At 38.0% G+C, this 13,132-nt stretch overlaps 1 pseudogene across 1 annotated transcript in view; it reads left to right on the top strand.

Moving 5' to 3' along the window:
• Positions 1–12,760, top strand: part of LOC143364116 (cytochrome b-like) — a 168,546-nt pseudogene extending 155,786 nt beyond the window's left edge. The window contains exons 2-5 of the transcript XR_013083997.1: positions 11,413–11,435; positions 11,982–11,988; positions 12,299–12,370; positions 12,704–12,760. The product of XR_013083997.1 is annotated as a cytochrome b-like (transcript). The remainder of the gene's footprint in view (positions 1–11,412; positions 11,436–11,981; positions 11,989–12,298; positions 12,371–12,703) is intronic.
• Positions 12,761–13,132: the final 372 nt, after the last annotated feature.

Raw genomic sequence — 13,132 nt, 5'->3', positions numbered from 1 at the left:
CTCATCCGAGTGGGCGACACTGGTGCCCACGGGCATCTAGTCTAGTAACAACAGTGAAAATTGCATTTTTTAAATCGAAAACCTATTTCACCTGAACTCGAGTAGAAATTCCAAACATGTCCGCGACAACTTTCAAGCATATTGTCCCACTATGACGAAACAAAAGTGTACAAGTACCCGATTCTAATGTTCACGGTTTACGACTTATGGCACTGTTACGAGCTCGGTAGCTAACTTTGGCAGTAACGCTCGTGCCGAGTCGTGGGAAACGATCGTAAACATTTTCGATATACTTACGACGCCGTTGACAGGTGGATGTTTGTCGTATTTCCTCTCGTAATCCGCGCCAAAGTTCTGCGCCGATTAACCAGTAGGCGACGCTCATTATGATTAAAGGGATCAGCAGCAAGGTTCCATCCAAAAACAAATTGACGGCGAGCTCGGTGCCAACAGTCGGCCATTCTTCTCGACATCTGTGTCTTCCTGAAAAACAAGAGAGAAATACCGAACGCTTACGTTTTTTAATTGTTATTCGTGGACCCAGTGTCCACAGTCAAAGAAACTGAACGTGGGTTTTACGCGTCCATGATGAAAATGGCTAACCAAACTGTGAATGCATTAGTTGATATGAACACTGTTGTCGTGGATTTGTCGTGGAAAAAAGATTTGTCCCCCACCCTTCCCCTTCTACGACGTTATTCCCCTACTTTCTGGTGGCAAGCATCCCGACGCTTCCGCCACGGATCGGTCACGTAACGCGACGCGCGCACCCAATTCGCGTTGCGTCTGCGACTGCGTCGTGACTAGCCTGGTAATGACGGAGAGGGGGTAACTGTATTCTCCTCAAGTATCAATTCCCCTGACAAAAGATTACCAGGAGATTTATAGTAAACAAACAAAATTAAAAAAACACGGAAGCTGATATTGTTTGAAGATATAACGATTCATATTTATCTGAATTTTACGTAACTAAATATATTTTCATGGATATACATATTAAAACTTCCGCGATGAAACAAATTCATACCTCCACGTAAACTTTGCAGATTTGAGACAATCAGCATAGGCGTGCCCCATATAAGACTAACTATCCACACTATAGCGATCATTTTGTAAGCGTGGAACTTGGTTTGCCAGCGCCTTGATTCCAGCGTTTTGCAAATAGCGAAGTACCGTTCCAATGAAATTGCGACGAGAGTCCAGACTACTACGGACACCGACACAACTGCAATCAAGAAATAATACAGCTGCAACGAAAATATTCACACTCCCCTTAAACAGGAACAATTGTTTTCAAAGTGGACCGAACGACTTCAGTCTGTGCGTGACGTTGGAAGAATTAGATTACTAAATCAAGTGTACAAAATTAATGAAAAATTCCTGTTGCTCAAGATTGCGAATGAAAATGAAAAGGTCACGACTTTTAACTATTTCGTCCGACCCTATAATGAAAATCTAGAACACACCTTTTGTCAGTCTAAATTACAATACATGCGCAAAGTTTCGTCGAAATTGATTAACGTAAAAATGGCAAAAAAATGAAAAAAAATTTTCAATTTCTGATTCTAAAGACAGTAAGAATGCTTTTAGGTATTGTGAGAGTTCAACAATTTTAACAAGTGAGATTAAGGTAAGGCATCCAATTACTGTGGGGGTGCTGATTACTTTGCTTATATTAATTATACTTATTTTCAAAGTATAATGAATATTGAAAAAGAGATATTAAACTTCTTATTTATCAATTAAAAATAAGTATAATTAATATAGGCAAAGTAATTGGCACCCCCACAGTAATTGAGTCCCGTTTTCTGTGTCATGGGATTCACAATCAAATTTCCGGAATTCTCAGTGCAAGTTAAGAACTGAAAATCGTGGCGTGTGTTCATTTTTTAAAAATGTAAATATACCGGTATTCCTTAAAGTTGCAAAATTTTTTATATCAATGCTACGCGGATTGTCTTTCTCATCTGGGAAATCATTAACGACAAGGGAGTTCTAATGAAAAATTCGCTATTGCATGCAGCCTTCTTTTTTTGTCACAGGCTGTTCGTTCAAACATTCGTTCGTGACAGCACACTTCACAGTGTATATTCCAATTTATCCTTCTCGCGTGTAGATATAGCGGAGAGATAGCAACTAAAATTTCCGTTATATTTGAACTGGCAATTGTTTTCCACTAATTCTGTTTGCAGTACGATGCCCGCGGATGTTTTTTGCGGATTTCAAACGTAAACAATCTATCTGAACATTTTGTAAACATACTTTTGTCTGTCAAAATACAGTCTGTTACAGAGAAGTGTGGACACGATCTCCTCGTAAACAATTAATCCTTTTTATAAACATTTTTATAAGTACACTTGGCTAACTCTCAGACAATAGATACTTTTCACAATATTTTTAAAGTATACTGTCGGAGATCGTTCTTGTAGATTAATTAATTTATATTAAGCTTTTGTTGTTACTCGTGTAACATTCATTTACTTAGCATACAGTAAGTAATTAAATTCCGATTTTGATACTCTGTAGGTTAACCTTCGGATTTCTGTCAGTTCTAGGCCTATGGGTCATTTCTGACCCACGCCGATATTTCGCCACAGCTTCCTTTCGATATAAGGCGATTGCTCGGGACCGGATTTCGTCGTATTGCGGATGAAGAAGGAGAAGAGGGGATAGCGATTTTCTTATTTCGAAATAAAAAGCATCGTCTTATATCGGAATAAAATTGTATATAATGACGGTCGCAGTAATTATGCGACCAATATTCTCAATTAGCGATTATTGCTATAAATCTAGGCATACTTTCAACTAACTTTCATTGAACAAGATACTCGCTGTATAATTATGAAAAAATGTGTAAGATGAAATGTAAAACATGTGCATGATGTAAATAAAATTTATACTATTATTAACTAGCCATCTTATTTGAATTGTAGTATTTCTGATAATACACCCGACACTACAAACAGATATCTCTTATCATTTATGGCTTTGATTGTTACCGGTGGTGCATCTAGGTATGAGCAGTTTATTGTTGCACGTGACCGATGCTTCATAGTGTCTTTATCTACTACTGCTGCATTCCCACGTGCTCCGCGTTATAGGCGATTCCTATCGTGAATCGTATAACCTAGTAGCTTGATTTAGTGTCTAGTAGTTAACTGTATCTCTGGTGTGGACATTATGGTTTACTGTATGCAGAGCGTTGATATTTCAGATTGCAAACGTATTTTGTGTAACGGTTAATTCCGATTCAAGAGAACTTTATGCTTTCCCTTTGCGATTCACAAGGGACGATGGTGTGCAGTAATTTACATCGTGCAAGTTTATATCAAATTTATATCATGACAAAATATTATTCGACTGTGGAGTTTTCTGTAAAATAAACATTTTCTGTGTCAATTACTGGAAACAGAAGATTCATAAAAACGTATATTAACTCCAATGTGTACAAAACAATGTAACCAGTTTTAAATTGTTCTAATATTTATTCATTTTGGTCATAATGTCTAGTCGTCTCAGTAATTGTTTTAACAGTAGTAACAATAGCAGTCGTGAGTCAACAATATAACTTCGATTAATGTAATTCAATAATTTTTTCAGTGAATTATGCAGTGAAGTATTGATATAAATATTTGTAGAAATTCAGTACTGTATTTTACAGTTCCTATTTTACTCGAGTACGGTGCTTCGCTTTCCTTGCTTTATTTCCTGCTTTCACGAATTTATTCTGCGTTAAAAGGAGGTGTGGCAAGGTTTAAACAATTGGTCTCGGCAAAATGTGGGTCAAAACAAAGTAGGATACAGAACCAAATTTACAGAGTTAACTATGATGCTTCGTGTTGTATTACGTTTTGGGCTGGAGCGCTAAAGTATTTTAATCTTCGTTCGAGGATAAATCTACCTAGCGGAGGTGAACACGCCTGAGATGGGCGGATAGTACTCTTGTATAGAGCTTTTTGCAGCTTGAGAGATTCACGCTTCACTCCACCGAATTAATTCTATTACAGAGACAACGACATTAACACTAAATCTACGGGGCGCCGAAAGCAACTATTTCACTTTAGAAAAGTGCGAACGAACGAATTTACCGATTTTCACAATATACGTCTGAAGAAAGAAATTTGTTGAATAATTCCCCATAAACTGGAGACCCGATTACTGTGCCTATATTAATTATTCTCATTTTTTAAGCCTACTTATGTGAAAAAATCATAAACAGATATGAGAGAGGTTCAATGTGAGGATCATTTACGTCATAACATCCGCAAACTACATTCGACAAACGAAACTTACACGATAAATGTCATCAAATGAATCTCTCTTTGAATTCACTTTACCAAATCCAACGAAGTGAACTTTTCTTGAGAATTTTCTTGCTTCCTACGCTGAAGTACACGTCTCTTTTGTTTATCCCAATCTCCCGAACATGTTTGCCCACTTCCCATAATCCACGAAAACCCAGTATTCGACGGAAGAAATGAAATGACAAATATTGCCTCCATTTTTCGTCCTCGAAACTGATCGTTTGCGTCGTCGCGGCACCTAAAGGAGGGCGTGCGAATATGTTCGTTGGCTGCACTCGTCCGAATTGACGCATAATCCGTGAATTCGTTGTCGACATTTGTTCGGGGTGCGACGGTAAACCTTCGAAGTTTCGGAGTTTCCGAAAACAGCTAATTTTCCTTATGTTACATTTCGGGTAGTGCAAAGCTGGAAAGACGGCTTGCGGCGTGGCACCGGGGCAGGGGGAGACATTTCACTGCGAGACCCTTCGAAGTTCGTTATTCGTCCTGTAGGAAACGATAGATCGCGTCGGGGGATCCAAGTGGAAACACAAATAATGAGTGAAACAGAGAGATAGCGAATAACGAGCCAACGCAAGTCGCTTAGAGAGCACCGATGACAAACGAAATACTTTACGGTTGCACTAGTTCACTCGCGCTGAACGTGTCTTCTTTGATCGTGGTTGTAGCAAAGTGCTAACTAACCTGATTCGTTGGTGTTCGCGTTCGAGCCAATTATCAGAAACGCTTCACCGCTAGTATCTCCGTAACTGTCGTATCGTCGGGCATGTCGAGCGACAGTTATGTTAGAGGTGTTACGTTCCTTGTAGTGTGTCGAACGTAGAGTAGGTTAGCGATTGAGGAAAGGAAGAGGGACCGAAGTTAGACGCTTCGACCCTCTGCTTCTCTATCTCCTCCGCTGGCCGACCTTTGTCTAGCCCCAAACATAAATCGCTTGTTACACGAGTAACTGTGATCGTGACTATATCGTGTTTGGTGTCGTTTTAATTAGAAAAACGAGACGAACACGGCGCTAGAAGTTTCATAAAAAAAAAAAAGTAAAAAATTAGAGGAGTTGCAATCTTTTGCTTCGCTCGCATTAGTGCGAGTCTCACACTTACAGTGGCCGGGATAAAATTTGAACAGTTACGGTAGAGATGTTTGGGACAGTCACCAGATTTATCAGCGTGAAAATTAGTTTTCATGTCCAGACAAATAAATCCAGACATCGAGTACATTTAAAAAGAAAAAAAAACAGAGACAAATTTGATGTCCCATATGAAATATGAAAAGCGAAAAGTCCGAAAGTTGACCGGGTCTCATTGTCATTCGTTTCAGGTCAGGTTCACATCTGTGAACGCTACAGCGCACACGAGTAGAAAATTCCCTTGAACTTCAGGGCTTGAGAGGATCGATTTTATGGGGAGACGCACATCGCAATGGGCGACGAACCGTTGAGCTGTGCACGTGAATGTTCGTGCTCACATCGCGCCATAGAGTATAGAGAAACTCGATGGGACGTGTGCTTGATTTATATGTCTCCCGTCTATTAATTCATTTGAGCGTTTCAAAATAGATGAGAAAGTCCGTCACTGTCTTATAGAAAATTGTTTGAGAATGTAACGTACAGCGGAACCAAAAATGACTCGACCACTGAACTTCCGGTTCTCGAGAAATTGTCCATATTTGAACATATGATTATTTTTTTTAACTGCACTCAAACTGCATATTAAATATTTTCACAACCGAAGGACACAGGAGGACCATCTTATACACCGGTACAGGTTGAACCGTTTTTTTTTTTTTTAGAAAATAACTGTTTAGTCTCGTCAAAATGACTACACTGCATCCCGTTAGATACTCGTTTACAAAGTTTCAAGGTGATATTCGGTCTTTTTATAGATGAACCTCTTAGCTGGCGTTCGGAAGTGGTCGACAAACATAAAAGAATACAGTGCTTTTTCAGGTAATACGATTTCCCTTGTACGTGGATTTTTTTTCTTGAAAAACGACTTTCGTTCCGTATCAATGTACAGGGTATACCAAAATTATGTGTAAAAACTATCCGAGTGAATTCTGCACCTTCACAAAATTACGTGCACAATTGTCCTTGATCGGTTTTTTCAAGGTCAAATTTTTTATTGCAGCATCGTAATCTACTCATCGAGAGGATAAAAGGTTTCAAAGAAAGTATATGCCTCGAGTCAATCGTTTTCTTAAAAAACGACTCTAGAGTTTGGTGGACTTTTTTATTCCATATGTCTACAGAGTGTCCCAGAGTGGTGTAAGCGTGCAGGGGATGATTCTACATGAGAAAATAAGTCGGAGATATAGGATAATTTTCTTTTCATTCGACGCCTCGTTTCCCGGAAATTGAAAATTCTGCGGGCGCGAGTGTTATTGAACAGGAATCGTCTGATGCGTTTGATCACGATCTGCTAATTCTACTTCGTAAAAACGCTGGCCACGCGAGCTTGTCGGACAGTAAAAATCTAGTTTAGCGGAAAATACCGGAAACCAGTAGCACAATTCGTAAGCGTCCGTGTGGTTTGTGAAAACAATAGAGGGACCTTCTCTGCAGATTCTCGAGTACCATGAAATTCGAGGATTTCGTTCCGACTATTGGATACGGCAGTCGGCGCGAGTTGACGCGCACGAAGAGAAATACACGAGGACACTTTTTACTGTCGCATATTTTCGTCTATGCTGCATTTAATTTGTATTTTATGGCATTCCCCTAAACTGTATTTTGGCGCAGCCGACGACACGACAATTACGGAGATGCTACTGTAAATTGCGATTTGATTCCGAATAGATAAACATTAATTTTTCTGCGGAAAGTCCGAGAATTAATTTGTATAATTAACAGTTCGGTTAAGAAGCTTGAATAGGATAAGGGATCCATTTACTGCGGGGTAACAATTACCGTGTCTATATTAATCATACTTATTTTAAAATAAAAATTTTTTAATTTAATATCTCTTTTCCAATGTTCATTATTCTTTAAAAATAAGCATACTTAATATAGTGCGCAGTAATTGGTACCCTCACAGTAATTGGGTTCCTTACCCTAGTATCCGTAACTCGGGTTTCCGAATTTTGGAATCAGTACCGGGAAAGAAACTAATCGATCTGGCAGTTTAAGAATTTAGTAGCCTAATAAAGTTCTTTACCTTGACTGTGAAAGCACGCACTGAGATCACGGCGGCGCTTAAATTTTGTTTTCATGCCCGGGATCGACGCAGGTATCTACGCCGGAAGCTCGATCACGGCGGATCGTATCTCTTGCTCAACCGATTTTCTAATCTATTTCTACGGTAAGTGATTTTGCTCTGTGGAATTTTCTCTCTCACTCCCTATTCGGCCAGATGGCCACTTAACGGGGAATCCACGGAAATCTCACATTTCCTTCTCGCTACGTAACTTACATTAGTTCCCTCCACTGAATACCTGAACTGCCCGAGAGAAAGATACCATTGGCAAGGATAAAAGATATCATTTAATTCAAAGAACTTTTTCTTGTCTCCTGCGACGATAATACTGGTCGGTATTAAATTGTACTACGTATCACATACACTGGATGGATCACCGCCAATTCTTTCGAAACTTGCGGTGCAGTGCTATTGCAATTTATTTTGCATGATTGATACGTGCGAGGTAATGAATATAGTGACGAATGTTTAATGTAAAATTGTCATATGCAATATTATTATTGATTCCTCCGGCTACGTTACACCTTGTTATATTTATTATAAATAATTATAAAACTATTCGAAATAATCCTGGTTCGACCATTCAAATAAAAAATCATCTTAAATAAACAATAAAAATTCCGCAAATTTTATTTTGACGATCTAACGCATGAAATATTTTAAGAATTCTGTATAAATAAATGACACAATAGTGTATAATATAAATAATTCCAGTGATTCTCGAGTCGGAAGTTTGAAACTTTGAACGATTTTTGCACCTCTTTATAAGAGGAGTATTTTTACTGAAAATACATCCGAGTCTCTTCGTTTTAACTGTTTTCGAAATACTCGTTCAAAGTTCCATGGTATTCCACTTCTTCTCCACAATGTTAGGCTCTGCAGGCTTTCTTTGAGAAAACTAATTAATTAGAACAGAACTGGTGTAACGATGTAAATAGTTCCTAAGAGTGCCGTCTGCTTCGTATGAGTCAAACAGTTTCGCAGACGGTCGAGGAGGAGCGCAACAAACACCAGATTTACGAGGAGAGTGATAATTTAAAGAAAATATTTGAGTTGAAATTAAACGTGGACGACACGAGAACGCTCGTTACGTACGAAGAACTCCTTAACTAAAACCGTTTTATCCGATAAAATGATGTTCACAGTTCTCCATCTAATTCTGTTGAATAATTGCAAACGTTTGTACCCGGTTTTCAGAGACTTCAAGATCTTCTTTGGAAAAAAACCACGTAATTTATACAACAAACAAATCTACCAGCTTGTAAAACGTTGGGAGACAATTGCAAAAAATAGTGGTGACTATGTAATTAATTAATAGAACCATTATTTGAAAATCAATGGCTTGTGTTTTAATTTCAAACCGGACGCGACATTTTCAGTCGATTTTTCGACATTTTTGGGACTCGCCGTACACTCATTATTAAATAGAAAAAGAAATGATAGGTAATTATGCAGTTCAGCGGATTTTCTCAATGTTTGTTACTTTGCTATCGTTTTACTATCAATTACTATTGCTGCAGTTTCACTGATATACGTAGAATTTTGAAAATGTCTCGAAGACTTAATATTCAGGAGCCTTCTCGACAAGATCGACCTGTTATGTAAATTGCTTTTCGATCGTTGCGATGTGTTGGTGGAGACAGTCGATAAACGGCATTCCCATTCTGATGCAACACCGCCGCAGACGTGTAAGTATGTATAACCAAAATTCACTGTAGCGGTGTTCACAGCTTGTTTCAAATATCTCGAAAACTAAAGGCGAACGGCGACTATACAGAAAAATAGTTCACACTCTTAATTTCTACAATATATTAATGTTCAATAAGAACAGATAATAAGAATTTTTACAATGCTATTAACCCGTATACATGTCCCCATAATTACTAATCTATTCTCATTAGGGACCCAATTCCTGGGGAGTGCCAATTACTGTGCCTATATTAACTATACTTATTTCTAAAGCATAACGAATATTAAAAGTGAGCTGTACAAAATTATTAACTGATTTTCATGAAAAAATTTAATATCTCTTTTTTAATATTCGTTACGCTTTAAAAGTAAGTATAATTAATACAGGCGCAGTAATTGGCACCCCCTCAGTAATTTGGTCCCTTACCCCGTCTTGGTCGAGTGTAAATTATTATCTCCTCCGATTTTGTGTTTTAAAAAATTGATTTTTTGCTGTTTACTAATTTCACTAACGAATGACTCCTTTCGGGGGAACGCGGCCATAAAAATCATTCTTGCGACGTATTCTTCGACCGAGTTCAGCGTGAACTTGATTCCCCAAACCATTAGCGATCTTAGTGTAGCAACTTTTGGAGCAGAAATCGTCAGATACGTTTTCACTTCACGAAAGATTACATTCTCTTCTCGGTTCGTTAATTTCTTGGACTGGCCGGGCCGTAATTCATTGTGAAGGGTTCGTGGTTCTGTGGTTTTTTGATTTTTTATTGCGTTGTCAACGAAAGATTTACCACCTTCCGGTTCTTCGATTTCCTGCGCAGTGCAAAAGAATCTTTCGAATTTATCTGCAGATAAGTCCTGCTAGTATTTAACGAACTTCTCCAAATTTATTACATTTAATACATTTATATTGCTAATACGTTGAGTGCAATATTACGATAAACATGTACAAATGACATGCGTATACTCGAGAAGGAAATGCATGTCGGAAACAATTTTTTGCGTTGCAGCTCGCAAGATTAATGCGGCAACTGCATACACTAAGCAGTTTACCGCAGTTCTTTCTTTGAAATGTTTCTAAAGATACGGACGCGCTTTGTCTTCGTCATAAATCCTCGAGAATAATTGGAAGGGACTGAAATCTGGAGCACAGACGGGTGAAAACATTCAATTTCTTCTGCCGTGCTGTTTTTCAAGTTGTTATCCAAGATCCGTGCACAATTTCAGATGACACTTTTTCAAAGATCAATTCTCCAACGAGCTTGAAAATTCAATGTCATTCTTTTTATTTTACAGTTTAACAAATAATAGTCCGTATTTATTCAGGTTAACTATAATATTAAATCCGGGCAAACGTAGAAGATTCGACGTAATTTTAATCGACCAACCTTTAATTCCATACAGATGTTAATCTCACTTACAACTTGAAAAGTTACTAAATCATTTTTATTTTTCACTTGTATTATTCACAGAAACAAATAATGTACAGGGTGTCCCAGTATCGGTGGTAAAACCGAGAAAGGATTCTACGTGAAGAAACAAATCGAAAATGAAAAATTAGATTTTCTTCACTTGAGGCTTCGTTCTCGTGAAAATCGAGTTCAACTCTCGAACTCCTGTACTTCGGATGAAGAAGACGAAGAGGGGACAGCGATTTTCTTATTTCGAAATAAAAAGCGACGTCGTATGTCGGAATAAAATGTATTGATGGTCGCTCGAGCTTATCCCCACCGTTACGGGTTACGAATGATTCCGGCATAGGATGCTTCCCATCGAATAACGCGTGTTCGCTGCATTTTCATACTCGATTTTCTCGAAAACGAAGCTTCGGATGAGAAAATTTTATTGTATATCTTCCACTCATTTTCTCATGTAGAATCACCCCCTTCTCGGCTGAACCACCGCCGCCCCTGTGTATGTACAATAATTTAATATACTCTGGTACGTAGAAAAATTTCAATTTTTATGAACCTAGACTGCCAATCTTTATGCAGAATGTTTACAGGTCACTTTATGAAAGTCAGAATTCAGAGAAAATTTTCCTCGTCGACTCTAAAATTTCCTATTGTAAAAACAAGGTAAATTTTGTACTGTAAATGCACGAAGACCTGCAGCCTAGTCATCGGTAATCGTTGAATACACAACAATGATGATAGTTCAACTTTTAATAATTTATATAAAATGTAGATTGCGCAGATGTGTTTTGTAGAAATGACACGAAAACCCAGAAGATTATAGGCCCCGAACCTGGGTCGTTCGTGTTGGATGGAACTTAATTAAACAATACGTACCCTGGAAGTACGATATAAGTTTGCATAGCATAATCCCAAAGATGAAATTCTTCAAAATCTGGCCAAGTAGAGTGAAGGGCATACAGAAGATACCGAGCAGCGGATCCGCAACTGCCTGGAAATTCAGAAAATGAATTTCAAACTTCTAATTAATTACTGGAAGGAAGTTGAAACCGTTCGACGTCGTGACCAGATTAATAAGGATCGTTTCGCTTAATTAAGTGGATTCTTATAGTCGAAAACATAAAAAAGAAAAAACATAAAATAATTTCGGTTGGATTAACACCATTTCTATCATACGAACAATTGATCGCTTTCATTAGCGGGACGTAAAATGAGTTCATTGGCTTATTGAATGGTATTGAGACATTATTTTAAAGCGTGTAGCCGCTTGTGTTTTACTTTCGGATCGGACACGAACTCTTTTGCAAAATCGTCTACTAGTTTTGACATAGTGCTTGTGCATTTCTTCAATAGAAAAATCATGAAATCCACATAAAAATCCGCAGTTTAATCGTGAGCACCGAGAATCAGGATTTTCATTGACCAGGGCGCAAATTATTTTTTCGCTCGTGGATTGCGGGGGACGCACGAGAGAAACGAAGCTTGACCTTTGGCGTCTCCTGCTCTAGAAAGGCAGAATGTATGCGGGCCGATGCGTTTGTTCGTTGCCGAATGTGGCCCACGTGAAATAGACTCTGGTGAAGGCTATTTTCCTGTTCGATTTCTATCCTGTCTACCGAAATTGTATTTTCGTACCGTGGAATTTCAGCGACACAGACACATCGTGTCGTAACCGATCAAAATTGTCGCAACGATTCTACAGCGCCGTAAACTGTTCAACTGTTGCCAATCAATTGGAAAATCTGTTCTGTTTTGGCATTGTCACGCCGACAAGGTATTATAACAATTATCCTATGCGACGATATCGAATTTTTATTCAATGCTTCATTCAACGGAAACCCATTCACATGCTTCTATATTCAAACGGGAGGCTTCAGAGTTAATAACTTTTTCAAAAATTGGACCGAACGATTTGAATTTTCTCTTTTTTTTTGAGATGTTAGAAGGATTAGTTTTTTGAAATTGCTGTTGCTCGGAATTTTGATGAAAAAAGTGGAGGTCACGATTTTTATCTGTTTTATTTGTGCTCATAACGAAAATTTGAAATGTGCATTTTGCATGAAAAAGCTACAGAAAGATTTACACTAATAGTAATTTCAAATTGCAGTTACCCATTTGTTGTCATAAATGCGTAACATTGGCACTGTTACCAATTTTTATATGAATTTGCATTTTCATTGGCAACAGTTGCAAATCTAAGGCGAAATTAAGAATTTCCAGTATCAATGGTTGCGGATGAAGAAGAACGTAAAAGAGGATAACTCTACGAAGCTCCTTATCTTATTCTCTTTAGGCGACTTTTATGAGCAAGAAATGCATAAAAATGTCAACCTAATGATGATGCACAGTTCTATTTGCAGTACTTGAATATCTAATGGTTGCAAAAAGTACCTGATATTAAATTATCCACGTCTTTCTATTTTTTGATATCAAACGAGAAAAAATGTGTCTTTGGTGAAGAGCTTGCTCGATATAGAATTATTATTAGAAAAAGTATTATTAAGTATTTCAACACCACTTTTCATATAACAAGGAA

The sequence above is a fragment of the Halictus rubicundus genome, unplaced genomic scaffold, assembly GCF_050948215.1.
Source record: "Halictus rubicundus isolate RS-2024b unplaced genomic scaffold, iyHalRubi1_principal scaffold0282, whole genome shotgun sequence".
NCBI classification, from domain to species: Eukaryota; Metazoa; Arthropoda; class Insecta; order Hymenoptera; family Halictidae; genus Halictus; species Halictus rubicundus.
This window is presented reverse-complemented; position numbering and strand designations above follow the sequence as displayed.